At 64.0% G+C, this 27,986-nt stretch overlaps 7 pseudogenes; all 7 read left to right on the top strand.

Moving 5' to 3' along the window:
• The first annotated feature begins 2,065 nt into the window (after positions 1-2,065).
• LOC142862137 (uncharacterized) lies at positions 2,066-2,184 on the top strand (annotated as a pseudogene).
• A 3,449-nt stretch (positions 2,185-5,633) lies between these two features.
• Positions 5,634-5,752, top strand: LOC142862136 (uncharacterized; annotated as a pseudogene).
• A 3,449-nt stretch (positions 5,753-9,201) lies between these two features.
• LOC142862135 (uncharacterized) lies at positions 9,202-9,320 on the top strand (annotated as a pseudogene).
• A 3,453-nt stretch (positions 9,321-12,773) lies between these two features.
• On the top strand, positions 12,774-12,892 carry LOC142862134 (uncharacterized; annotated as a pseudogene).
• A 3,439-nt stretch (positions 12,893-16,331) lies between these two features.
• Positions 16,332-16,450, top strand: LOC142862133 (uncharacterized; annotated as a pseudogene).
• Positions 16,451-19,899: 3,449 nt separating this feature from the next.
• LOC142862131 (uncharacterized) lies at positions 19,900-20,018 on the top strand (annotated as a pseudogene).
• Positions 20,019-23,473: 3,455 nt separating this feature from the next.
• LOC142862130 (uncharacterized) lies at positions 23,474-23,592 on the top strand (annotated as a pseudogene).
• Positions 23,593-27,986: the final 4,394 nt, after the last annotated feature.

Here is a 27,986-nt window from a genome sequence, read left to right as displayed (position 1 = left end):
ACGCTGATTCCAGGAAGCCCTCCAGGAACCCGGCAGCAGGGCGGCCGCAGCAGTCTGGCACAGGCATCGCTAAGTCGCCTGCCTGCCGGGGTCGTGCCCCGCTGTGCCGCGGGGGCCCAGCCTGGTGTCTTCCCTGAGGCCCTGGGGCTGCCGCTCCCCGCAAGGGGAGAGCCGCGGAGGTGGGGACCGCCTCCTGATGGGGACGTCCACGCAGCTCTCCACGTCGGATTCCGGGGCTCTCTGTCCTGCCTGAAGGCCCAGCTGGCCTGCGGGTCCTTAGAGTGGCAGAAACATCCTCCAACTGATATTGCGAGTCCGGTGGTTGTCTGCACTTTTGTGCTGGGCACCCCAGGGAGGCCCAGGGGCTGGCTGGACAACGCGGTCTGCTCGGGGGCTTCGGAGGAGCAACCGATGCCCTGTGGATTTTGGTAGCAGCGTCCGAGGTGTCTCTGAGCCCTGCGCCATGTCGGGGAGGAGGTGGGAGGGGCCGCGACCTGCAGTCGTGTTCCCGGGGTGGCACGGCATGTGGCTTCTTCCACAGGCTGCCTGGCCTGGGCTCCCCACACCTGGGCCTTTGGAGGACTGGCCCTGTTCTTGCCAAGGCTTCCTGCAGGGACCCGGAGCTGGGAGGTTGCATCTCCCAGCCCTGGGTCGGGCAGAGCCCCAGCGGGCCATGCCCACAACCTCTCTCAGCACGGGTCCCCCCGAAGGCTCCTTTGGGACCAGGATTCTCCTGCGGGTGACTTCTTAAACTCTGGCCCCTGGATGGAGGGGCACCAGGAGTAGAGGAGCCGGAAGCGGAAGGGGGTGCCCATGCGAGGGGACATTTTCAGGCCAAGTCCCAGCCTCAGCCTGATCCTCCTGGGAACCCCGGGGTGTACATCACACCCCCTGGTTGTCCCGCTCTGAGACAAGGAGCCGGGCTTCGCATTCCCACTGCAGCCAGTCGTGGGCTGAGGACACCTGGGGCGTTGGGAACTCCCTGGCTTCTCTTTGGATTACCATTTGGAGCTGCTTGGGAATGGTGCCGCCACACACACCCGAGTGCAGGTGTCTTCTGCACAGACTGCGGGCCTCGCTCTTCTGAATGCCACTGGCTCGCCACCCACCCACGGGTGAACCTGGTCAGGGTACTTTCTGTAAGGAGCAGACTCTGATCCGGGCGGGCTACCGGTGTCTCTGTTTGCTCGTTTCTTTCTTCCATTTCGGGAAAGGCTTCCTTACTGGGTTTGGAAATCTCCTGTGCCTTTCCTCGCCTATTCTGTCAGCTTTAAAATTCTCTTTCAGTTGCCACCCTCACAGATGGATTAGGAAACTCTTTTCGGTGCATTCATTAGTGAAATGACCTCAAGGAAGCTCGAATCCAATATCTAATCGCCGGCTTTTAGCGAGTCCACACCCGAGGGTGGTTGGGGTCCAATCCAGCCCCGGGCCAGGCCCAGGCCCCTTGGACTGGGCCACAGGAGGACACAGAGCAGGGTCCCGGCAACCACGGTAGCGGTGCCGGCAGTTCTCCAAGGGCTTGGGGGTTTTCCAGAGGTGGGAGATGGAGGGGACTGATTCCTTCAGCGCCCCCCAAACCACGCCGCCCCACCGCAGCCATGGGACACATCCCGAGACACGCCCCTACACTCGCTCCCCTCCCCCATGCGCTGTGCCCCAGCCCTGGCCCTGGGGAATAGGCGGCAGCCCGCCCACCCACAGGGCGGGGGGCGCAGCTGAAAGGGGTTGTGCGGGAGGGCGGCCCCTGGCTGGGGTCAAAGGGTGAGCACGCCGCGCGCGCGTGCGCAGTCAGCAGCGGCGCGCTGGGGGTGGGGGCGGGTAGGTGAAGGAGGCGAGGTGAGGAGAGGAGGGGGGCTGGATGGTTTCCACCTTGGCAGGTCCAGCCGTGCAGGCGCATCGTGTGTGTGTGTGTGTGTGTGTGTGTGTGTGTGTGTGTGTGTGTGTGTGGACAGCCCTCCACCCCACCCCGCCCCGCCCCGTCCCTCACCTCAGTCGGGTCAGCGCTATCGCGGGGAAGCGCGGTGAGGCTGGCTTCTTGAGCGGGGCAGGGGCGCCCTCCGCCGTCTACGGTCACACCACCCCGAACGCGCCCCGTCTCGTCTGATCTCCGAAGCTAAGCAGCGTCGGGCCTGGCTAGTACTTGGATGGGAGACCGCCTGGGCATCCCGGGTGCCGTAGGCTTTTTTTTTTTTTTTTTGCCTGTTGCTCTGTCCCCTTGCTGGGAGCGCGGCGGGACGGCGGTCCGGCGGATCACCCCCACCCTCAGCGCCCGCCGCGGTGCCTGCCGCCCCAGCCCGCACCGTGGGGCCTCCTTCTTGTCCCAAGCCGCGACACCGCCGCCACGCGGCAGCATGCGTGGCATCTGGACTGTCAGGTCTCAGACCAAAGGTCTGGTCTGTGGGAACCGACACGCTGGAGTCTGAGAGGGGAGGGAGCTCCGGAAGGATTCCAGGATGTCATTTTGAGCGAGCATGTCACCAGAACTCGTCCCGTTGCTTTTGGGGTTCTATGGGCTACACGTAGGAATCTCTGGTGGTGGCACTGGAGGCTGGGGGCTCCGGACTCACACCCAGACCTGATGGACAGGCCTCCTTTTACTTTTCTTTTCGGATTCATTTTCTTAGAAAGTGTCTCTTATCTCTATTATTGCATTTTCTTCTCTCTCTCTTTTCAAGCAGATGATGGGAGTACAAGTATTGAGGTGACATGTGTTGCCCGTGCCCCCCTCCCCCCTGTTTCCTTATTTATTTCTCATTTTCTCCCAGCGGATTGTGGGGGTACCAATGTTCAGGTCGGGTGCATTGCTCTTTCCCCGCCTCCCCCCTCGGGGCAGAGCTTCAAGTGCGCCCATCCCCCAGTTGGTGCGCACCCCCCCTCCCTAATGGATGTGTATGCCCACCCCCTCCCCACGCCCGCCCGCCCGACACCCACCCGATGACAGTGATTCCTCTGTGTCCACTTAGGTGTCCATCCGTTCGTACCAATTTGCCGGTGAGCGCGCGCACGTGGTGCTCGTGTGTCCATGCTTGGGATACCTGGCCTACTGGGACGGGTCCCAGCTCTGGCCAGGAGAAGAGGAGAGGCGCCCTCTCACCGCTGCTCCTCACAGCCGAACAGCACTCCGTGGTGTCCACGCGCCACATGTTATTAATGCACTCCTGGATGGATGGGCACTCGGGTCGCTTCCACATCTTTGCGATTGTGAATTGTGCCCTAACTGTCACCCTACCCCTTACCCAGCCCAACTCCTCTGCCCCTGCCTGACGCGCTCCTGCCCCGCCAGGCCCGTCACTGTCCTCGGCCCCTGCCCCTGCCTGACCGGCTCCTTCCCGCCCCGGCCCACGTCAGGTCACCGTCACCGTCACCGTCCTCTGCCCCTGCCTGACAGGCTCCTCCCCGCCCGGCCCACCACCTGGGCCACTGCCTGACTCGCTCCTCCCCGGCCAGGCCCGTCGCTGTCCTGGGCCCCTGCCTGACCGGCTCCTTCCCGCCCGGCCTGTCACCGTCCTCGGCCCCTGCCTGACCGGCTCCTCCGTCGCCTGGGCCTTCCAGGGGCTTGGTGTGGACGCTGATTCCAGGAAGCCCTCCAGGAACCCGGCAGCAGGGCGGCCGCAGCAGTCTGGCACAGGCATCGCTAAGTCGCCTGCCTGCCGGGGTCGTGCCCCGCTGTGCCGCGGGGGCCCAGCCTGGTGTCTTCCCTGAGGCCCTGGGGCTGCCGCTCCCCGCAAGGGGAGAGCCGCGGAGGTGGGGACCGCCTCCTGATGGGGACGTCCACGCAGCTCTCCACGTCGGATTCCGGGGCTCTCTGTCCTGCCTGAAGGCCCAGCTGGCCTGCGGGTCCTTAGAGTGGCAGAAACATCCTCCAACTGATATTGCGAGTCCGGTGGTTGTCTGCACTTTTGTGCTGGGCACCCCAGGGAGGCCCAGGGGCTGGCTGGACAACGCGGTCTGCTCGGGGGCTTCGGAGGAGCAACCGATGCCCTGTGGATTTTGGTAGCAGCGTCCGAGGTGTCTCTGAGCCCTGCGCCATGTCGGGGAGGAGGTGGGAGGGGCCGCGACCTGCAGTCGTGTTCCCGGGGTGGCACGGCATGTGGCTTCTTCCACAGGCTGCCTGGCCTGGGCTCCCCACACCTGGGCCTTTGGAGGACTGGCCCTGTTCTTGCCAAGGCTTCCTGCAGGGACCCGGAGCTGGGAGGTTGCATCTCCCAGCCCTGGGTCGGGCAGAGCCCCAGCGGGCCATGCCCACAACCTCTCTCAGCACGGGTCCCCCCGAAGGCTCCTTTGGGACCAGGATTCTCCTGCGGGTGACTTCTTAAACTCTGGCCCCTGGATGGAGGGGCACCAGGAGTAGAGGAGCCGGAAGCGGAAGGGGGTGCCCATGCGAGGGGACATTTTCAGGCCAAGTCCCAGCCTCAGCCTGATCCTCCTGGGAACCCCGGGGTGTACATCACACCCCCTGGTTGTCCCGCTCTGAGACAAGGAGCCGGGCTTCGCATTCCCACTGCAGCCAGTCGTGGGCTGAGGACACCTGGGGCGTTGGGAACTCCCTGGCTTCTCTTTGGATTACCATTTGGAGCTGCTTGGGAATGGTGCCGCCACACACACCCGAGTGCAGGTGTCTTCTGCACAGACTGCGGGCCTCGCTCTTCTGAATGCCACTGGCTCGCCACCCACCCACGGGTGAACCTGGTCAGGGTACTTTCTGTAAGGAGCAGACTCTGATCCGGGCGGGCTACCGGTGTCTCTGTTTGCTCGTTTCTTTCTTCCATTTCGGGAAAGGCTTCCTTACTGGGTTTGGAAATCTCCTGTGCCTTTCCTCGCCTATTCTGTCAGCTTTAAAATTCTCTTTCAGTTGCCACCCTCACAGATGGATTAGGAAACTCTTTTCGGTGCATTCATTAGTGAAATGACCTCAAGGAAGCTCGAATCCAATATCTAATCGCCGGCTTTTAGCGAGTCCACACCCGAGGGTGGTTGGGGTCCAATCCAGCCCCGGGCCAGGCCCAGGCCCCTTGGACTGGGCCACAGGAGGACACAGAGCAGGGTCCCGGCAACCACGGTAGCGGTGCCGGCAGTTCTCCAAGGGCTTGGGGGTTTTCCAGAGGTGGGAGATGGAGGGGACTGATTCCTTCAGCGCCCCCCAAACCACGCCGCCCCACCGCAGCCATGGGACACATCCCGAGACACGCCCCTACACTCGCTCCCCTCCCCCATGCGCTGTGCCCCAGCCCTGGCCCTGGGGAATAGGCGGCAGCCCGCCCACCCACAGGGCGGGGGGCGCAGCTGAAAGGGGTTGTGCGGGAGGGCGGCCCCTGGCTGGGGTCAAAGGGTGAGCACGCCGCGCGCCCGTGCGCAGTCAGCAGCGGCGCGCTGGGGGTGGGGGCGGGTAGGTGAAGGAGGCGAGGTGAGGAGAGGAGGGGGGCTGGATGGTTTCCACCTTGGCAGGTCCAGCCGTGCAGGCGCATCGTGTGTGTGTGTGTGTGTGTGTGTGTGTGTGTGTGTGTGTGTGTGTGTGGACAGCCCTCCACCCCACCCCGCCCCGCCCCGTCCCTCACCTCAGTCGGGTCAGCGCTATCGCGGGGAAGCGCGGTGAGGCTGGCTTCTTGAGCGGGGCAGGGGCGCCCTCCGCCGTCTACGGTCACACCACCCCGAACGCGCCCCGTCTCGTCTGATCTCCGAAGCTAAGCAGCGTCGGGCCTGGCTAGTACTTGGATGGGAGACCGCCTGGGCATCCCGGGTGCCGTAGGCTTTTTTTTTTTTTTTTTGCCTGTTGCTCTGTCCCCTTGCTGGGAGCGCGGCGGGACGGCGGTCCGGCGGATCACCCCCACCCTCAGCGCCCGCCGCGGTGCCTGCCGCCCCAGCCCGCACCGTGGGGCCTCCTTCTTGTCCCAAGCCGCGACACCGCCGCCACGCGGCAGCATGCGTGGCATCTGGACTGTCAGGTCTCAGACCAAAGGTCTGGTCTGTGGGAACCGACACGCTGGAGTCTGAGAGGGGAGGGAGCTCCGGAAGGATTCCAGGATGTCATTTTGAGCGAGCATGTCACCAGAACTCGTCCCGTTGCTTTTGGGGTTCTATGGGCTACACGTAGGAATCTCTGGTGGTGGCACTGGAGGCTGGGGGCTCCGGACTCACACCCAGACCTGATGGACAGGCCTCCTTTTACTTTTCTTTTCGGATTCATTTTCTTAGAAAGTGTCTCTTATCTCTATTATTGCATTTTCTTCTCTCTCTCTTTTCAAGCAGATGATGGGAGTACAAGTATTGAGGTGACATGTGTTGCCCGTGCCCCCCTCCCCCCTGTTTCCTTATTTATTTCTCATTTTCTCCCAGCGGATTGTGGGGGTACCAATGTTCAGGTCGGGTGCATTGCTCTTTCCCCGCCTCCCCCCTCGGGGCAGAGCTTCAAGTGCGCCCATCCCCCAGTTGGTGCGCACCCCCCCTCCCTAATGGATGTGTATGCCCACCCCCTCCCCACGCCCGCCCGCCCGACACCCACCCGATGACAGTGATTCCTCTGTGTCCACTTAGGTGTCCATCCGTTCGTACCAATTTGCCGGTGAGCGCGCGCACGTGGTGCTCGTGTGTCCATGCTTGGGATACCTGGCCTACTGGGACGGGTCCCAGCTCTGGCCAGGAGAAGAGGAGAGGCGCCCTCTCACCGCTGCTCCTCACAGCCGAACAGCACTCCGTGGTGTCCACGCGCCACATGTTATTAATGCACTCCTGGATGGATGGGCACTCGGGTCGCTTCCACATCTTTGCGATTGTGAATTGTGCCCTAACTGTCACCCTACCCCTTACCCAGCCCAACTCCTCTGCCCCTGCCTGACGCGCTCCTGCCCCGCCAGGCCCGTCACTGTCCTCGGCCCCTGCCCCTGCCTGACCGGCTCCTTCCCGCCCCGGCCCACGTCAGGTCACCGTCACCGTCACCGTCCTCTGCCCCTGCCTGACAGGCTCCTCCCCGCCCGGCCCACCACCTGGGCCACTGCCTGACTCGCTCCTCCCCGGCCAGGCCCGTCGCTGTCCTGGGCCCCTGCCTGACCGGCTCCTTCCCGCCCGGCCTGTCACCGTCCTCGGCCCCTGCCTGACCGGCTCCTCCGTCGCCTGGGCCTTCCAGGGGCTTGGTGTGGACGCTGATTCCAGGAAGCCCTCCAGGAACCCGGCAGCAGGGCGGCCGCAGCAGTCTGGCACAGGCATCGCTAAGTCGCCTGCCTGCCGGGGTCGTGCCCCGCTGTGCCGCGGGGGCCCAGCCTGGTGTCTTCCCTGAGGCCCTGGGGCTGCCGCTCCCCGCAAGGGGAGAGCCGCGGAGGTGGGGACCGCCTCCTGATGGGGACGTCCACGCAGCTCTCCACGTCGGATTCCGGGGCTCTCTGTCCTGCCTGAAGGCCCAGCTGGCCTGCGGGTCCTTAGAGTGGCAGAAACATCCTCCAACTGATATTGCGAGTCCGGTGGTTGTCTGCACTTTTGTGCTGGGCACCCCAGGGAGGCCCAGGGGCTGGCTGGACAACGCGGTCTGCTCGGGGGCTTCGGAGGAGCAACCGATGCCCTGTGGATTTTGGTAGCAGCGTCCGAGGTGTCTCTGAGCCCTGCGCCATGTCGGGGAGGAGGTGGGAGGGGCCGCGACCTGCAGTCGTGTTCCCGGGGTGGCACGGCATGTGGCTTCTTCCACAGGCTGCCTGGCCTGGGCTCCCCACACCTGGGCCTTTGGAGGACTGGCCCTGTTCTTGCCAAGGCTTCCTGCAGGGACCCGGAGCTGGGAGGTTGCATCTCCCAGCCCTGGGTCGGGCAGAGCCCCAGCGGGCCATGCCCACAACCTCTCTCAGCACGGGTCCCCCCGAAGGCTCCTTTGGGACCAGGATTCTCCTGCGGGTGACTTCTTAAACTCTGGCCCCTGGATGGAGGGGCACCAGGAGTAGAGGAGCCGGAAGCGGAAGGGGGTGCCCATGCGAGGGGACATTTTCAGGCCAAGTCCCAGCCTCAGCCTGATCCTCCTGGGAACCCCGGGGTGTACATCACACCCCCTGGTTGTCCCGCTCTGAGACAAGGAGCCGGGCTTCGCATTCCCACTGCAGCCAGTCGTGGGCTGAGGACACCTGGGGCGTTGGGAACTCCCTGGCTTCTCTTTGGATTACCATTTGGAGCTGCTTGGGAATGGTGCCGCCACACACACCCGAGTGCAGGTGTCTTCTGCACAGACTGCGGGCCTCGCTCTTCTGAATGCCACTGGCTCGCCACCCACCCACGGGTGAACCTGGTCAGGGTACTTTCTGTAAGGAGCAGACTCTGATCCGGGCGGGCTACCGGTGTCTCTGTTTGCTCGTTTCTTTCTTCCATTTCGGGAAAGGCTTCCTTACTGGGTTTGGAAATCTCCTGTGCCTTTCCTCGCCTATTCTGTCAGCTTTAAAATTCTCTTTCAGTTGCCACCCTCACAGATGGATTAGGAAACTCTTTTCGGTGCATTCATTAGTGAAATGACCTCAAGGAAGCTCGAATCCAATATCTAATCGCCGGCTTTTAGCGAGTCCACACCCGAGGGTGGTTGGGGTCCAATCCAGCCCCGGGCCAGGCCCAGGCCCCTTGGACTGGGCCACAGGAGGACACAGAGCAGGGTCCCGGCAACCACGGTAGCGGTGCCGGCAGTTCTCCAAGGGCTTGGGGGTTTTCCAGAGGTGGGAGATGGAGGGGACTGATTCCTTCAGCGCCCCCCAAACCACGCCGCCCCACCGCAGCCATGGGACACATCCCGAGACACGCCCCTACACTCGCTCCCCTCCCCCATGCGCTGTGCCCCAGCCCTGGCCCTGGGGAATAGGCGGCAGCCCGCCCACCCACAGGGCGGGGGGCGCAGCTGAAAGGGGTTGTGCGGGAGGGCGGCCCCTGGCTGGGGTCAAAGGGTGAGCACGCCGCGCGCGCGTGCGCAGTCAGCAGCGGCGCGCTGGGGGTGGGGGCGGGTAGGTGAAGGAGGCGAGGTGAGGAGAGGAGGGGGGCTGGATGGTTTCCACCTTGGCAGGTCCAGCCGTGCAGGCGCATCGTGTGTGTGTGTGTGTGTGTGTGTGTGTGTGTGTGTGTGTGTGTGTGTGGACAGCCCTCCACCCCACCCCGCCCCGCCCCGTCCCTCACCTCAGTCGGGTCAGCGCTATCGCGGGGAAGCGCGGTGAGGCTGGCTTCTTGAGCGGGGCAGGGGCGCCCTCCGCCGTCTACGGTCACACCACCCCGAACGCGCCCCGTCTCGTCTGATCTCCGAAGCTAAGCAGCGTCGGGCCTGGCTAGTACTTGGATGGGAGACCGCCTGGGCATCCCGGGTGCCGTAGGCTTTTTTTTTTTTTTTTTGCCTGTTGCTCTGTCCCCTTGCTGGGAGCGCGGCGGGACGGCGGTCCGGCGGATCACCCCCACCCTCAGCGCCCGCCGCGGTGCCTGCCGCCCCAGCCCGCACCGTGGGGCCTCCTTCTTGTCCCAAGCCGCGACACCGCCGCCACGCGGCAGCATGCGTGGCATCTGGACTGTCAGGTCTCAGACCAAAGGTCTGGTCTGTGGGAACCGACACGCTGGAGTCTGAGAGGGGAGGGAGCTCCGGAAGGATTCCAGGATGTCATTTTGAGCGAGCATGTCACCAGAACTCGTCCCGTTGCTTTTGGGGTTCTATGGGCTACACGTAGGAATCTCTGGTGGTGGCACTGGAGGCTGGGGGCTCCGGACTCACACCCAGACCTGATGGACAGGCCTCCTTTTACTTTTCTTTTCGGATTCATTTTCTTAGAAAGTGTCTCTTATCTCTATTATTGCATTTTCTTCTCTCTCTCTTTTCAAGCAGATGATGGGAGTACAAGTATTGAGGTGACATGTGTTGCCCGTGCCCCCCTCCCCCCTGTTTCCTTATTTATTTCTCATTTTCTCCCAGCGGATTGTGGGGGTACCAATGTTCAGGTCGGGTGCATTGCTCTTTCCCCGCCTCCCCCCTCGGGGCAGAGCTTCAAGTGCGCCCATCCCCCAGTTGGTGCGCACCCCCCCTCCCTAATGGATGTGTATGCCCACCCCCTCCCCACGCCCGCCCGCCCGACACCCACCCGATGACAGTGATTCCTCTGTGTCCACTTAGGTGTCCATCCGTTCGTACCAATTTGCCGGTGAGCGCGCGCACGTGGTGCTCGTGTGTCCATGCTTGGGATACCTGGCCTACTGGGACGGGTCCCAGCTCTGGCCAGGAGAAGAGGAGAGGCGCCCTCTCACCGCTGCTCCTCACAGCCGAACAGCACTCCGTGGTGTCCACGCGCCACATGTTATTAATGCACTCCTGGATGGATGGGCACTCGGGTCGCTTCCACATCTTTGCGATTGTGAATTGTGCCCTAACTGTCACCCTACCCCTTACCCAGCCCAACTCCTCTGCCCCTGCCTGACGCGCTCCTGCCCCGCCAGGCCCGTCACTGTCCTCGGCCCCTGCCCCTGCCTGACCGGCTCCTTCCCGCCCCGGCCCACGTCAGGTCACCGTCACCGTCACCGTCCTCTGCCCCTGCCTGACAGGCTCCTCCCCGCCCGGCCCACCACCTGGGCCACTGCCTGACTCGCTCCTCCCCGGCCAGGCCCGTCGCTGTCCTGGGCCCCTGCCTGACCGGCTCCTTCCCGCCCGGCCTGTCACCGTCCTCGGCCCCTGCCTGACCGGCTCCTCCGTCGCCTGGGCCTTCCAGGGGCTTGGTGTGGACGCTGATTCCAGGAAGCCCTCCAGGAACCCGGCAGCAGGGCGGCCGCAGCAGTCTGGCACAGGCATCGCTAAGTCGCCTGCCTGCCGGGGTCGTGCCCCGCTGTGCCGCGGGGGCCCAGCCTGGTGTCTTCCCTGAGGCCCTGGGGCTGCCGCTCCCCGCAAGGGGAGAGCCGCGGAGGTGGGGACCGCCTCCTGATGGGGACGTCCACGCAGCTCTCCACGTCGGATTCCGGGGCTCTCTGTCCTGCCTGAAGGCCCAGCTGGCCTGCGGGTCCTTAGAGTGGCAGAAACATCCTCCAACTGATATTGCGAGTCCGGTGGTTGTCTGCACTTTTGTGCTGGGCACCCCAGGGAGGCCCAGGGGCTGGCTGGACAACGCGGTCTGCTCGGGGGCTTCGGAGGAGCAACCGATGCCCTGTGGATTTTGGTAGCAGCGTCCGAGGTGTCTCTGAGCCCTGCGCCATGTCGGGGAGGAGGTGGGAGGGGCCGCGACCTGCAGTCGTGTTCCCGGGGTGGCACGGCATGTGGCTTCTTCCACAGGCTGCCTGGCCTGGGCTCCCCACACCTGGGCCTTTGGAGGACTGGCCCTGTTCTTGCCAAGGCTTCCTGCAGGGACCCGGAGCTGGGAGGTTGCATCTCCCAGCCCTGGGTCGGGCAGAGCCCCAGCGGGCCATGCCCACAACCTCTCTCAGCACGGGTCCCCCCGAAGGCTCCTTTGGGACCAGGATTCTCCTGCGGGTGACTTCTTAAACTCTGGCCCCTGGATGGAGGGGCACCAGGAGTAGAGGAGCCGGAAGCGGAAGGGGGTGCCCATGCGAGGGGACATTTTCAGGCCAAGTCCCAGCCTCAGCCTGATCCTCCTGGGAACCCCGGGGTGTACATCACACCCCCTGGTTGTCCCGCTCTGAGACAAGGAGCCGGGCTTCGCATTCCCACTGCAGCCAGTCGTGGGCTGAGGACACCTGGGGCGTTGGGAACTCCCTGGCTTCTCTTTGGATTACCATTTGGAGCTGCTTGGGAATGGTGCCGCCACACACACCCGAGTGCAGGTGTCTTCTGCACAGACTGCGGGCCTCGCTCTTCTGAATGCCACTGGCTCGCCACCCACCCACGGGTGAACCTGGTCAGGGTACTTTCTGTAAGGAGCAGACTCTGATCCGGGCGGGCTACCGGTGTCTCTGTTTGCTCGTTTCTTTCTTCCATTTCGGGAAAGGCTTCCTTACTGGGTTTGGAAATCTCCTGTGCCTTTCCTCGCCTATTCTGTCAGCTTTAAAATTCTCTTTCAGTTGCCACCCTCACAGATGGATTAGGAAACTCTTTTCGGTGCATTCATTAGTGAAATGACCTCAAGGAAGCTCGAATCCAATATCTAATCGCCGGCTTTTAGCGAGTCCACACCCGAGGGTGGTTGGGGTCCAATCCAGCCCCGGGCCAGGCCCAGGCCCCTTGGACTGGGCCACAGGAGGACACAGAGCAGGGTCCCGGCAACCACGGTAGCGGTGCCGGCAGTTCTCCAAGGGCTTGGGGGTTTTCCAGAGGTGGGAGATGGAGGGGACTGATTCCTTCAGCGCCCCCCAAACCACGCCGCCCCACCGCAGCCATGGGACACATCCCGAGACACGCCCCTACACTCGCTCCCCTCCCCCATGCGCTGTGCCCCAGCCCTGGCCCTGGGGAATAGGCGGCAGCCCGCCCACCCACAGGGCGGGGGGCGCAGCTGAAAGGGGTTGTGCGGGAGGGCGGCCCCTGGCTGGGGTCAAAGGGTGAGCACGCCGCGCGCGCGTGCGCAGTCAGCAGCGGCGCGCTGGGGGTGGGGGCGGGTAGGTGAAGGAGGCGAGGTGAGGAGAGGAGGGGGGCTGGATGGTTTCCACCTTGGCAGGTCCAGCCGTGCAGGCGCATCGTGTGTGTGTGTGTGTGTGTGTGTGTGTGTGTGTGTGTGTGTGTGTGTGTGTGGACAGCCCTCCACCCCACCCCGCCCCGCCCCGTCCCTCACCTCAGTCGGGTCAGCGCTATCGCGGGGAAGCGCGGTGAGGCTGGCTTCTTGAGCGGGGCAGGGGCGCCCTCCGCCGTCTACGGTCACACCACCCCGAACGCGCCCCGTCTCGTCTGATCTCCGAAGCTAAGCAGCGTCGGGCCTGGCTAGTACTTGGATGGGAGACCGCCTGGGCATCCCGGGTGCCGTAGGCTTTTTTTTTTTTTTTTTGCCTGTTGCTCTGTCCCCTTGCTGGGAGCGCGGCGGGACGGCGGTCCGGCGGATCACCCCCACCCTCAGCGCCCGCCGCGGTGCCTGCCGCCCCAGCCCGCACCGTGGGGCCTCCTTCTTGTCCCAAGCCGCGACACCGCCGCCACGCGGCAGCATGCGTGGCATCTGGACTGTCAGGTCTCAGACCAAAGGTCTGGTCTGTGGGAACCGACACGCTGGAGTCTGAGAGGGGAGGGAGCTCCGGAAGGATTCCAGGATGTCATTTTGAGCGAGCATGTCACCAGAACTCGTCCCGTTGCTTTTGGGGTTCTATGGGCTACACGTAGGAATCTCTGGTGGTGGCACTGGAGGCTGGGGGCTCCGGACTCACACCCAGACCTGCTGGACAGGCCTCCTTTTACTTTTCTTTTCGGATTCATTTTCTTAGAAAGTGTCTCTTATCTCTATTATTGCATTTTCTTCTCTCTCTCTTTTCAAGCAGATGATGGGAGTACAAGTATTGAGGTGACATGTGTTGCCCGTGCCCCCCTCCCCCCTGTTTCCTTATTTATTTCTCATTTTCTCCCAGCGGATTGTGGGGGTACCAATGTTCAGGTCGGGTGCATTGCTCTTTCCCCGCCTCCCCCCTCGGGGCAGAGCTTCAAGTGCGCCCATCCCCCAGTTGGTGCGCACCCCCCCTCCCTAATGGATGTGTATGCCCACCCCCTCCCCACGCCCGCCCGCCCGACACCCACCCGATGACAGTGATTCCTCTGTGTCCACTTAGGTGTCCATCCGTTCGTACCAATTTGCCGGTGAGCGCGCGCACGTGGTGCTCGTGTGTCCATGCTTGGGATACCTGGCCTACTGGGACGGGTCCCAGCTCTGGCCAGGAGAAGAGGAGAGGCGCCCTCTCACCGCTGCTCCTCACAGCCGAACAGCACTCCGTGGTGTCCACGCGCCACATGTTATTAATGCACTCCTGGATGGATGGGCACTCGGGTCGCTTCCACATCTTTGCGATTGTGAATTGTGCCCTAACTGTCACCCTACCCCTTACCCAGCCCAACTCCTCTGCCCCTGCCTGACGCGCTCCTGCCCCGCCAGGCCCGTCACTGTCCTCGGCCCCTGCCCCTGCCTGACCGGCTCCTTCCCGCCCCGGCCCACGTCAGGTCACCGTCACCGTCACCGTCCTCTGCCCCTGCCTGACAGGCTCCTCCCCGCCCGGCCCACCACCTGGGCCACTGCCTGACTCGCTCCTCCCCGGCCAGGCCCGTCGCTGTCCTGGGCCCCTGCCTGACCGGCTCCTTCCCGCCCGGCCTGTCACCGTCCTCGGCCCCTGCCTGACCGGCTCCTCCGTCGCCTGGGCCTTCCAGGGGCTTGGTGTGGACGCTGATTCCAGGAAGCCCTCCAGGAACCCGGCAGCAGGGCGGCCGCAGCAGTCTGGCACAGGCATCGCTAAGTCGCCTGCCTGCCGGGGTCGTGCCCCGCTGTGCCGCGGGGGCCCAGCCTGGTGTCTTCCCTGAGGCCCTGGGGCTGCCGCTCCCCGCAAGGGGAGAGCCGCGGAGGTGGGGACCGCCTCCTGATGGGGACGTCCACGCAGCTCTCCACGTCGGATTCCGGGGCTCTCTGTCCTGCCTGAAGGCCCAGCTGGCCTGCGGGTCCTTAGAGTGGCAGAAACATCCTCCAACTGATATTGCGAGTCCGGTGGTTGTCTGCACTTTTGTGCTGGGCACCCCAGGGAGGCCCAGGGGCTGGCTGGACAACGCGGTCTGCTCGGGGGCTTCGGAGGAGCAACCGATGCCCTGTGGATTTTGGTAGCAGCGTCCGAGGTGTCTCTGAGCCCTGCGCCATGTCGGGGAGGAGGTGGGAGGGGCCGCGACCTGCAGTCGTGTTCCCGGGGTGGCACGGCATGTGGCTTCTTCCACAGGCTGCCTGGCCTGGGCTCCCCACACCTGGGCCTTTGGAGGACTGGCCCTGTTCTTGCCAAGGCTTCCTGCAGGGACCCGGAGCTGGGAGGTTGCATCTCCCAGCCCTGGGTCGGGCAGAGCCCCAGCGGGCCATGCCCACAACCTCTCTCAGCACGGGTCCCCCCGAAGGCTCCTTTGGGACCAGGATTCTCCTGCGGGTGACTTCTTAAAGTCTGGCCCCTGGATGGAGGGGCACCAGGAGTAGAGGAGCCGGAAGCGGAAGGGGGTGCCCATGCGAGGGGACATTTTCAGGCCAAGTCCCAGCCTCAGCCTGATCCTCCTGGGAACCCCGGGGTGTACATCACACCCCCTGGTTGTCCCGCTCTGAGACAAGGAGCCGGGCTTCGCATTCCCACTGCAGCCAGTCGTGGGCTGAGGACACCTGGGGCGTTGGGAACTCCCTGGCTTCTCTTTGGATTACCATTTGGAGCTGCTTGGGAATGGTGCCGCCACACACACCCGAGTGCAGGTGTCTTCTGCACAGACTGCGGGCCTCGCTCTTCTGAATGCCACTGGCTCGCCACCCACCCACGGGTGAACCTGGTCAGGGTACTTTCTGTAAGGAGCAGACTCTGATCCGGGCGGGCTACCGGTGTCTCTGTTTGCTCGTTTCTTTCTTCCATTTCGGGAAAGGCTTCCTTACTGGGTTTGGAAATCTCCTGTGCCTTTCCTCGCCTATTCTGTCAGCTTTAAAATTCTCTTTCAGTTGCCACCCTCACAGATGGATTAGGAAACTCTTTTCGGTGCATTCATTAGTGAAATGACCTCAAGGAAGCTCGAATCCAATATCTAATCGCCGGCTTTTAGCGAGTCCACACCCGAGGGTGGTTGGGGTCCAATCCAGCCCCGGGCCAGGCCCAGGCCCCTTGGACTGGGCCACAGGAGGACACAGAGCAGGGTCCCGGCAACCACGGTAGCGGTGCCGGCAGTTCTCCAAGGGCTTGGGGGTTTTCCAGAGGTGGGAGATGGAGGGGACTGATTCCTTCAGCGCCCCCCAAACCACGCCGCCCCACCGCAGCCATGGGACACATCCCGAGACACGCCCCTACACTCGCTCCCCTCCCCCATGCGCTGTGCCCCAGCCCTGGCCCTGGGGAATAGGCGGCAGCCCGCCCACCCACAGGGCGGGGGGCGCAGCTGAAAGGGGTTGTGCGGGAGGGCGGCCCCTGGCTGGGGTCAAAGGGTGAGCGCGCCGCGCGCGCGTGCGCAGTCAGCAGCGGCGCGCTGGGGGTGGGGGCGGGTAGGTGAAGGAGGCGAGGTGAGGAGAGGAGGGGGGCTGGATGGTTTCCACCTTGGCAGGTCCAGCCGTGCAGGCGCATCGTGTGTGTGTGTGTGTGTGTGTGTGTGTGTGTGTGTGTGGACAGCCCTCCACCCCACCCCGCCCCGCCCCGTCCCTCACCTCAGTCGGGTCAGCGCTATCGCGGGGAAGCGCGGTGAGGCTGGCTTCTTGAGCGGGGCAGGGGCGCCCTCCGCCGTCTACGGTCACACCACCCCGAACGCGCCCCGTCTCGTCTGATCTCCGAAGCTAAGCAGCGTCGGGCCTGGCTAGTACTTGGATGGGAGACCGCCTGGGCATCCCGGGTGCCGTAGGCTTTTTTTTTTTTTTTTTGCCTGTTGCTCTGTCCCCTTGCTGGGAGCGCGGCGGGACGGCGGTCCGGCGGATCACCCCCACCCTCAGCGCCCGCCGCGGTGCCTGCCGCCCCAGCCCGCACCGTGGGGCCTCCTTCTTGTCCCAAGCCGCGACACCGCCGCCACGCGGCAGCATGCGTGGCATCTGGACTGTCAGGTCTCAGACCAAAGGTCTGGTCTGTGGGAACCGACACGCTGGAGTCTGAGAGGGGAGGGAGCTCCGGAAGGATTCCAGGATGTCATTTTGAGCGAGCATGTCACCAGAACTCGTCCCGTTGCTTTTGGGGTTCTATGGGCTACACGTAGGAATCTCTGGTGGTGGCACTGGAGGCTGGGGGCTCCGGACTCACACCCAGACCTGCTGGACAGGCCTCCTTTTACTTTTCTTTTCGGATTCATTTTCTTAGAAAGTGTCTCTTATCTCTATTATTGCATTTTCTTCTCTCTCTCTTTTCAAGCAGATGATGGGAGTACAAGTATTGAGGTGACATGTGTTGCCCGTGCCCCCCTCCCCCCTGTTTCCTTATTTATTTCTCATTTTCTCCCAGCGGATTGTGGGGGTACCAATGTTCAGGTCGGGTGCATTGCTCTTTCCCCGCCTCCCCCCTCGGGGCAGAGCTTCAAGTGCGCCCATCCCCCAGTTGGTGCGCACCCCCCCTCCCTAATGGATGTGTATGCCCACCCCCTCCCCACGCCCGCCCGCCCGACACCCACCCGATGACAGTGATTCCTCTGTGTCCACTTAGGTGTCCATCCGTTCGTACCAATTTGCCGGTGAGCGCGCGCACGTGGTGCTCGTGTGTCCATGCTTGGGATACCTGGCCTACTGGGACGGGTCCCAGCTCTGGCCAGGAGAAGAGGAGAGGCGCCCTCTCACCGCTGCTCCTCACAGCCGAACAGCACTCCGTGGTGTCCACGCGCCACATGTTATTAATGCACTCCTGGATGGATGGGCACTCGGGTCGCTTCCACATCTTTGCGATTGTGAATTGTGCCCTAACTGTCACCCTACCCCTTACCCAGCCCAACTCCTCTGCCCCTGCCTGACGCGCTCCTGCCCCGCCAGGCCCGTCACTGTCCTCGGCCCCTGCCCCTGCCTGACCGGCTCCTTCCCGCCCCGGCCCACGTCAGGTCACCGTCACCGTCACCGTCCTCTGCCCCTGCCTGACAGGCTCCTCCCCGCCCGGCCCACCACCTGGGCCACTGCCTGACTCGCTCCTCCCCGGCCAGGCCCGTCGCTGTCCTGGGCCCCTGCCTGACCGGCTCCTTCCCGCCCGGCCTGTCACCGTCCTCGGCCCCTGCCTGACCGGCTCCTCCGTCGCCTGGGCCTTCCAGGGGCTTGGTGTGGACGCTGATTCCAGGAAGCCCTCCAGGAACCCGGCAGCAGGGCGGCCGCAGCAGTCTGGCACAGGCATCGCTAAGTCACCTGCCTGCCGGGGTCGTGCCCCGCTGTGCCGCGGGGGCCCAGCCTGGTGTCTTCCCTGAGGCCCTGGGGCTGCCGCTCCCCGCAAGGGGAGAGCCGCGGAGGTGGGGACCGCCTCCTGATGGGGACGTCCACGCAGCTCTCCACGTCGGATTCCGGGGCTCTCTGTCCTGCCTGAAGGCCCAGCTGGCCTGCGGGTCCTTAGAGTGGCAGAAACATCCTCCAACTGATATTGCGAGTCCGGTGGTTGTCTGCACTTTTGTGCTGGGCACCCCAGGGAGGCCCAGGGGCTGGCTGGACAACGCGGTCTGCTCGGGGGCTTCGGAGGAGCAACCGATGCCCTGTGGATTTTGGTAGCAGCGTCCGAGGTGTCTCTGAGCCCTGCGCCATGTCGGGGAGGAGGTGGGAGGGGCCGCGACCTGCAGTCGTGTTCCCGGGGTGGCACGGCATGTGGCTTCTTCCACAGGCTGCCTGGCCTGGGCTCCCCACACCTGGGCCTTTGGAGGACTGGCCCTGTTCTTGCCAAGGCTTCCTGCAGGGACCCGGAGCTGGGAGGTTGCATCTCCCAGCCCTGGGTCGGGCAGAGCCCCAGCGGGCCATGCCCACAACCTCTCTCAGCACGGGTCCCCCCGAAGGCTCCTTTGGGACCAGGATTCTCCTGCGGGTGACTTCTTAAACTCTGGCCCCTGGATGGAGGGGCACCAGGAGTAGAGGAGCCGGAAGCGGAAGGGGGTGCCCATGCGAGGGGACATTTTCAGGCCAAGTCCCAGCCTCAGCCTGATCCTCCTGGGAACCCCGGGGTGTACATCACACCCCCTGGTTGTCCCGCTCTGAGACAAGGAGCCGGGCTTCGCATTCCCACTGCAGCCAGTCGTGGGCTGAGGACACCTGGGGCGTTGGGAACTCCCTGGCTTCTCTTTGGATTACCATTTGGAGCTGCTTGGGAATGGTGCCGCCACACACACCCGAGTGCAGGTGTCTTCTGCACAGACTGCGGGCCTCGCTCTTCTGAATGCCACTGGCTCGCCACCCACCCACGGGTGAACCTGGTCAGGGTACTTTCTGTAAGGAGCAGACTCTGATCCGGGCGGGCTACCGGTGTCTCTGTTTGCTCGTTTCTTTCTTCCATTTCGGGAAAGGCTTCCTTACTGGGTTTGGAAATCTCCTGTGCCTTTCCTCGCCTATTCTGTCAGCTTTAAAATTCTCTTTCAGTTGCCACCCTCACAGATGGATTAGGAAACTCTTTTCGGTGCATTCATTAGTGAAATGACCTCAAGGAAGCTCGAATCCAATATCTAATCGCCGGCTTTTAGCGAGTCCACACCCGAGGGTGGTTGGGGTCCAATCCAGCCCCGGGCCAGGCCCAGGCCCCTTGGACTGGGCCACAGGAGGACACAGAGCAGGGTCCCGGCAACCACGGTAGCGGTGCCGGCAGTTCTCCAAGGGCTTGGGGGTTTTCCAGAGGTGGGAGATGGAGGGGACTGATTCCTTCAGCGCCCCCCAAACCACGCCGCCCCACCGCAGCCATGGGACACATCCCGAGACACGCCCCTACACTCGCTCCCCTCCCCCATGCGCTGTGCCCCAGCCCTGGCCCTGGGGAATAGGCGGCAGCCCGCCCACCCACAGGGCGGGGGGCGCAGCTGAAAGGGGTTGTGCGGGAGGGCGGCCCCTGGCTGGGGTCAAAGGGTGAGCGCGCCGCGCGCGCGTGCGCAGTCAGCAGCGGCGCGCTGGGGGTGGGGGCGGGTAGGTGAAGGAGGCGAGGTGAGGAGAGGAGGGGGGCTGGATGGTTTCCACCTTGGCAGGTCCAGCCGTGCAGGCGCATCGTGTGTGTGTGTGTGTGTGTGTGTGTGTGTGTGTGTGTGTGTGTGTGTGGACAGCCCTCCACCCCACCCCGCCCCGCCCCGTCCCTCACCTCAGTCGGGTCAGCGCTATCGCGGGGAAGCGCGGTGAGGCTGGCTTCTTGAGCGGGGCAGGGGCGCCCTCCGCCGTCTACGGTCACACCACCCCGAACGCGCCCCGTCTCGTCTGATCTCCGAAGCTAAGCAGCGTCGGGCCTGGCTAGTACTTGGATGGGAGACCGCCTGGGCATCCCGGGTGCCGTAGGCTTTTTTTTTTTTTTTTTGCCTGTTGCTCTGTCCCCTTGCTGGGAGCGCGGCGGGACGGCGGTCCGGCGGATCACCCCCACCCTCAGCGCCCGCCGCGGTGCCTGCCGCCCCAGCCCGCACCGTGGGGCCTCCTTCTTGTCCCAAGCCGCGACACCGCCGCCACGCGGCAGCATGCGTGGCATCTGGACTGTCAGGTCTCAGACCAAAGGTCTGGTCTGTGGGAACCGACACGCTGGAGTCTGAGAGGGGAGGGAGCTCCGGAAGGATTCCAGGATGTCATTTTGAGCGAGCATGTCACCAGAACTCGTCCCGTTGCTTTTGGGGTTCTATGGGCTACACGTAGGAATCTCTGGTGGTGGCACTGGAGGCTGGGGGCTCCGGACTCACACCCAGACCTGCTGGACAGGCCTCCTTTTACTTTTCTTTTCGGATTCATTTTCTTAGAAAGTGTCTCTTATCTCTATTATTGCATTTTCTTCTCTCTCTCTTTTCAAGCAGATGATGGGAGTACAAGTATTGAGGTGACATGTGTTGCCCGTGCCCCCCTCCCCCCTGTTTCCTTATTTATTTCTCATTTTCTCCCAGCGGATTGTGGGGGTACCAATGTTCAGGTCGGGTGCATTGCTCTTTCCCCGCCTCCCCCCTCGGGGCAGAGCTTCAAGTGCGCCCATCCCCCAGTTGGTGCGCACCCCCCCTCCCTAATGGATGTGTATGCCCACCCCCTCCCCACGCCCGCCCGCCCGACACCCACCCGATGACAGTGATTCCTCTGTGTCCACTTAGGTGTCCATCCGTTCGTACCAATTTGCCGGTGAGCGCGCGCACGTGGTGCTCGTGTGTCCATGCTTGGGATACCTGGCCTACTGGGACGGGTCCCAGCTCTGGCCAGGAGAAGAGGAGAGGCGCCCTCTCACCGCTGCTCCTCACAGCCGAACAGCACTCCGTGGTGTCCACGCGCCACATGTTATTAATGCACTCCTGGATGGATGGGCACTCGGGTCGCTTCCACATCTTTGCGATTGTGAATTGTGCCCTAACTGTCACCCTACCCCTTACCCAGCCCAACTCCTCTGCCCCTGCCTGACGCGCTCCTGCCCCGCCAGGCCCGTCACTGTCCTCGGCCCCTGCCCCTGCCTGACCGGCTCCTTCCCGCCCCGGCCCACGTCAGGTCACCGTCACCGTCACCGTCCTCTGCCCCTGCCTGACAGGCTCCTCCCCGCCCGGCCCACCACCTGGGCCACTGCCTGACTCGCTCCTCCCCGGCCAGGCCCGTCGCTGTCCTGGGCCCCTGCCTGACCGGCTCCTTCCCGCCCGGCCTGTCACCGTCCTCGGCCCCTGCCTGACCGGCTCCTCCGTCGCCTGGGCCTTCCAGGGGCTTGGTGTGGACGCTGATTCCAGGAAGCCCTCCAGGAACCCGGCAGCAGGGCGGCCGCAGCAGTCTGGCACAGGCATCGCTAAGTCGCCTGCCTGCCGGGGTCGTGCCCCGCTGTGCCGCGGGGGCCCAGCCTGGTGTCTTCCCTGAGGCCCTGGGGCTGCCGCTCCCCGCAAGGGGAGAGCCGCGGAGGTGGGGACCGCCTCCTGATGGGGACGTCCACGCAGCTCTCCACGTCGGATTCCGGGGCTCTCTGTCCTGCCTGAAGGCCCAGCTGGCCTGCGGGTCCTTAGAGTGGCAGAAACATCCTCCAACTGATATTGCGAGTCCGGTGGTTGTCTGCACTTTTGTGCTGGGCACCCCAGGGAGGCCCAGGGGCTGGCTGGACAACGCGGTCTGCTCGGGGGCTTCGGAGGAGCAACCGATGCCCTGTGGATTTTGGTAGCAGCGTCCGAGGTGTCTCTGAGCCCTGCGCCATGTCGGGGAGGAGGTGGGAGGGGCCGCGACCTGCAGTCGTGTTCCCGGGGTGGCACGGCATGTGGCTTCTTCCACAGGCTGCCTGGCCTGGGCTCCCCACACCTGGGCCTTTGGAGGACTGGCCCTGTTCTTGCCAAGGCTTCCTGCAGGGACCCGGAGCTGGGAGGTTGCATCTCCCAGCCCTGGGTCGGGCAGAGCCCCAGCGGGCCATGCCCACAACCTCTCTCAGCACGGGTCCCCCCGAAGGCTCCTTTGGGACCAGGATTCTCCTGCGGGTGACTTCTTAAACTCTGGCCCCTGGATGGAGGGGCACCAGGAGTAGAGGAGCCGGAAGCGGAAGGGGGTGCCCATGCGAGGGGACATTTTCAGGCCAAGTCCCAGCCTCAGCCTGATCCTCCTGGGAACCCCGGGGTGTACATCACACCCCCTGGTTGTCCCGCTCTGAGACAAGGAGCCGGGCTTCGCATTCCCACTGCAGCCAGTCGTGGGCTGAGGACACCTGGGGCGTTGGGAACTCCCTGGCTTCTCTTTGGATTACCATTTGGAGCTGCTTGGGAATGGTGCCGCCACACACACCCGAGTGCAGGTGTCTTCTGCACAGACTGCGGGCCTCGCTCTTCTGAATGCCACTGGCTCGCCACCCACCCACGGGTGAACCTGGTCAGGGTACTTTCTGTAAGGAGCAGACTCTGATCCGGGCGGGCTACCGGTGTCTCTGTTTGCTCGTTTCTTTCTTCCATTTCGGGAAAGGCTTCCTTACTGGGTTTGGAAATCTCCTGTGCCTTTCCTCGCCTATTCTGTCAGCTTTAAAATTCTCTTTCAGTTGCCACCCTCACAGATGGATTAGGAAACTCTTTTCGGTGCATTCATTAGTGAAATGACCTCAAGGAAGCTCGAATCCAATATCTAATCGCCGGCTTTTAGCGAGTCCACACCCGAGGGTGGTTGGGGTCCAATCCAGCCCCGGGCCAGGCCCAGGCCCCTTGGACTGGGCCACAGGAGGACACAGAGCAGGGTCCCGGCAACCACGGTAGCGGTGCCGGCAGTTCTCCAAGGGCTTGGGGGTTTTCCAGAGGTGGGAGATGGAGGGGACTGATTCCTTCAGCGCCCCCCAAACCACGCCGCCCCACCGCAGCCATGGGACACATCCCGAGACACGCCCCTACACTCGCTCCCCTCCCCCATGCGCTGTGCCCCAGCCCTGGCCCTGGGGAATAGGCGGCAGCCCGCCCACCCACAGGGCGGGGGGCGCAGCTGAAAGGGGTTGTGCGGGAGGGCGGCCCCTGGCTGGGGTCAAAGGGTGAGCACGCCGCGCGCGCGTGCGCAGTCAGCAGCGGCGCGCTGGGGGTGGGGGCGGGTAGGTGAAGGAGGCGAGGTGAGGAGAGGAGGGGGGCTGGATGGTTTCCACCTTGGCAGGTCCAGCCGTGCAGGCGCATCGTGTGTGTGTGTGTGTGTGTGTGTGTGTGTGTGTGTGTGTGTGTGTGTGTGTGTGGACAGCCCTCCACCCCACCCCGCCCCGCCCCGTCCCTCACCTCAGTCGGGTCAGCGCTATCGCGGGGAAGCGCGGTGAGGCTGGCTTCTTGAGCGGGGCAGGGGCGCCCTCCGCCGTCTACGGTCACACCACCCCGAACGCGCCCCGTCTCGTCTGATCTCCGAAGCTAAGCAGCGTCGGGCCTGGCTAGTACTTGGATGGGAGACCGCCTGGGCATCCCGGGTGCCGTAGGCTTTTTTTTTTTTTTTTTGCCTGTTGCTCTGTCCCCTTGCTGGGAGCGCGGCGGGACGGCGGTCCGGCGGATCACCCCCACCCTCAGCGCCCGCCGCGGTGCCTGCCGCCCCAGCCCGCACCGTGGGGCCTCCTTCTTGTCCCAAGCCGCGACACCGCCGCCACGCGGCAGCATGCGTGGCATCTGGACTGTCAGGTCTCAGACCAAAGGTCTGGTCTGTGGGAACCGACACGCTGGAGTCTGAGAGGGGAGGGAGCTCCGGAAGGATTCCAGGATGTCATTTTGAGCGAGCATGTCACCAGAACTCGTCCCGTTGCTTTTGGGGTTCTATGGGCTACACGTAGGAATCTCTGGTGGTGGCACTGGAGGCTGGGGGCTCCGGACTCACACCCAGACCTGATGGACAGGCCTCCTTTTACTTTTCTTTTCGGATTCATTTTCTTAGAAAGTGTCTCTTATCTCTATTATTGCATTTTCTTCTCTCTCTCTTTTCAAGCAGATGATGGGAGTACAAGTATTGAGGTGACATGTGTTGCCCGTGCCCCCCTCCCCCCTGTTTCCTTATTTATTTCTCATTTTCTCCCAGCGGATTGTGGGGGTACCAATGTTCAGGTCGGGTGCATTGCTCTTTCCCCGCCTCCCCCCTCGGGGCAGAGCTTCAAGTGCGCCCATCCCCCAGTTGGTGCGCACCCCCCCTCCCTAATGGATGTGTATGCCCACCCCCTCCCCACGCCCGCCCGCCCGACACCCACCCGATGACAGTGATTCCTCTGTGTCCACTTAGGTGTCCATCCGTTCGTACCAATTTGCCGGTGAGCGCGCGCACGTGGTGCTCGTGTGTCCATGCTTGGGATACCTGGCCTACTGGGACGGGTCCCAGCTCTGGCCAGGAGAAGAGGAGAGGCGCCCTCTCACCGCTGCTCCTCACAGCCGAACAGCACTCCGTGGTGTCCACGCGCCACATGTTATTAATGCACTCCTGGATGGATGGGCACTCGGGTCGCTTCCACATCTTTGCGATTGTGAATTGTGCCCTAACTGTCACCCTACCCCTTACCCAGCCCAACTCCTCTGCCCCTGCCTGACGCGCTCCTGCCCCGCCAGGCCCGTCACTGTCCTCGGCCCCTGCCCCTGCCTGACCGGCTCCTTCCCGCCCCGGCCCACGTCAGGTCACCGTCACCGTCACCGTCCTCTGCCCCTGCCTGACAGGCTCCTCCCCGCCCGGCCCACCACCTGGGCCACTGCCTGACTCGCTCCTCCCCGGCCAGGCCCGTCGCTGTCCTGGGCCCCTGCCTGACCGGCTCCTTCCCGCCCGGCCTGTCACCGTCCTCGGCCCCTGCCTGACCGGCTCCTCCGTCGCCTGGGCCTTCCAGGGGCTTGGTGTGGACGCTGATTCCAGGAAGCCCTCCAGGAACCCGGCAGCAGGGCGGCCGCAGCAGTCTGGCACAGGCATCGCTAAGTCGCCTGCCTGCCGGGGTCGTGCCCCGCTGTGCCGCGGGGGCCCAGCCTGGTGTCTTCCCTGAGGCCCTGGGGCTGCCGCTCCCCGCAAGGGGAGAGCCGCGGAGGTGGGGACCGCCTCCTGATGGGGACGTCCACGCAGCTCTCCACGTCGGATTCCGGGGCTCTCTGTCCTGCCTGAAGGCCCAGCTGGCCTGCGGGTCCTTAGAGTGGCAGAAACATCCTCCAACTGATATTGCGAGTCCGGTGGTTGTCTGCACTTTTGTGCTGGGCACCCCAGGGAGGCCCAGGGGCTGGCTGGACAACGCGGTCTGCTCGGGGGCTTCGGAGGAGCAACCGATGCCCTGTGGATTTTGGTAGCAGCGTCCGAGGTGTCTCTGAGCCCTGCGCCATGTCGGGGAGGAGGTGGGAGGGGCCGCGACCTGCAGTCGTGTTCCCGGGGTGGCACGGCATGTGGCTTCTTCCACAGGCTGCCTGGCCTGGGCTCCCCACACCTGGGCCTTTGGAGGACTGGCCCTGTTCTTGCCAAGGCTTCCTGCAGGGACCCGGAGCTGGGAGGTTGCATCTCCCAGCCCTGGGTCGGGCAGAGCCCCAGCGGGCCATGCCCACAACCTCTCTCAGCACGGGTCCCCCCGAAGGCTCCTTTGGGACCAGGATTCTCCTGCGGGTGACTTCTTAAAGTCTGGCCCCTGGATGGAGGGGCACCAGGAGTAGAGGAGCCGGAAGCGGAAGGGGGTGCCCATGCGAGGGGACATTTTCAGGCCAAGTCCCAGCCTCAGCCTGATCCTCCTGGGAACCCCGGGGTGTACATCACACCCCCTGGTTGTCCCGCTCTGAGACAAGGAGCCGGGCTTCGCATTCCCACTGCAGCCAGTCGTGGGCTGAGGACACCTGGGGCGTTGGGAACTCCCTGGCTTCTCTTTGGATTACCATTTGGAGCTGCTTGGGAATGGTGCCGCCACACACACCCGAGTGCAGGTGTCTTCTGCACAGACTGCGGGCCTCGCTCTTCTGAATGCCACTGGCTCGCCACCCACCCACGGGTGAACCTGGTCAGGGTACTTTCTGTAAGGAGCAGACTCTGATCCGGGCGGGCTACCGGTGTCTCTGTTTGCTCGTTTCTTTCTTCCATTTCGGGAAAGGCTTCCTTACTGGGTTTGGAAATCTCCTGTGCCTTTCCTCGCCTATTCTGTCAGCTTTAAAATTCTCTTTCAGTTGCCACCCTCACAGATGGATTAGGAAACTCTTTTCGGTGCATTCATTAGTGAAATGACCTCAAGGAAGCTCGAATCCAATATCTAATCGCCGGCTTTTAGCGAGTCCACACCCGAGGGTGGTTGGGGTCCAATCCAGCCCCGGGCCAGGCCCAGGCCCCTTGGACTGGGCCACAGGAGGACACAGAGCAGGGTCCCGGCAACCACGGTAGCGGTGCCGGCAGTTCTCCAAGGGCTTGGGGGTTTTCCAGAGGTGGGAGATGGAGGGGACTGATTCCTTCAGCGCCCCCCAAACCACGCCGCCCCACCGCAGCCATGGGACACATCCCGAGACACGCCCCTACACTCGCTCCCCTCCCCCATGCGCTGTGCCCCAGCCCTGGCCCTGGGGAATAGGCGGCAGCCCGCCCACCCACAGGGCGGGGGGCGCAGCTGAAAGGGGTTGTGCGGGAGGGCGGCCCCTGGCTGGGGTCAAAGGGTGAGCGCGCGTGCGCAGTCAGCGGCGGCGCGCTGGGGGTGGGGGCGGGTAGGTGAAGGAGGCGAGGTGAGGAGAGGTGGGGGGCTGGAAGGTCTCCACCTTGGCGGGTCCAGCCGTGGAGGTGCATCGTGTCTGTGTGTGTGTGTGTGTGTGTGTAGACAGCCCCCCACCCCACCCCACCCCGCCCCGTCCCTCACCTCATTCCTCGGGAGTCCACCCGACCGGGCCGGCCAACTCCACAGGCCCGGCGTGGGTCAGCGCTAATTCGGGGAAGCGCGGTGAGGCTGGCTTCTTGAGCGGGGCAGGGGCGCCCTCCGCGGTCTTCGGCCACACCACCCCAATGCCCCCATCTCCTCTGATCTCCGAAGCTAAGCAGCGTCCGGCCTGGTTAGTACTTGGATGGGAGACCGCCTGGGAATCCCGGGTTCTGTAGGCTTTTTTTTTTTTTTTTTGCCTGTTGCTCTGTCCCCTTGCTGGGAGCGCGGCGGGACGGCGGTCTGGCGGATCACCCCCACCCTCAGCGCCCGTCGCGGTGCCTGCCGCCCCATCCCGCACCGTGGGGCCTCCTCTTGTCCCAAGCCGTGACACCGCCGCCACGGGGCAGCATGCGTGCCATCTGGACTGTCAGGTCTCAGACCAAAGGTCTGGCATCCTGTCTGACCGTCCTCCATGGGTGTGTTGACACACCCAGATCGACACAACGCACGGCCTGCTCGTCTCCGATGGGTGTGTGGACACAGCTAGATCCACAGTGCGCCCTGCCTGCCTGTGTCCCTTTGGTGTGTGGACACAGCCAGTTCCACACTGTGCCCTGACTGCCCGTCTCCCGTCGGTGAGTTTACACAGTCACATCCACACTGCGCCCTGCCCGCCTGTCTCTGGTGGGTGTGTGGACAGAACAAGTTCCACACTGCGCCTTGCCTGCCCTTCTCCCGTGGGTGTGTGGACACGGCAAGATTCACACTGCGCCCTTCCTGCCTGTCTCCCGTGGGTGAGTGGACACAGCCAGTTCCACACTGCGCCCTACCTGCCCGTCTCTCGTGGGTGATTGGACACAGCCACATCTACACTGCGCCCTGCCTGCCCATCTCCCGTGGGTGTGTGGACACAGCCAGATCCACACAGCGCCCAGCCTTCCCTTCTCCCGTGGGTGAGTGGACACAGCCAAATCCACACTGTGCCCTGCCTGCCCATCACCTGTGGGTGAGTGGACACAGCCACATCCACACTGCACCCGGCCTGCCTG

This window comes from Microcebus murinus, chromosome 18, assembly GCF_040939455.1.
Source record: "Microcebus murinus isolate Inina chromosome 18, M.murinus_Inina_mat1.0, whole genome shotgun sequence".
NCBI lineage: Eukaryota > Metazoa > Chordata > Mammalia > Primates > Cheirogaleidae > Microcebus > Microcebus murinus.
This window is presented reverse-complemented; position numbering and strand designations above follow the sequence as displayed.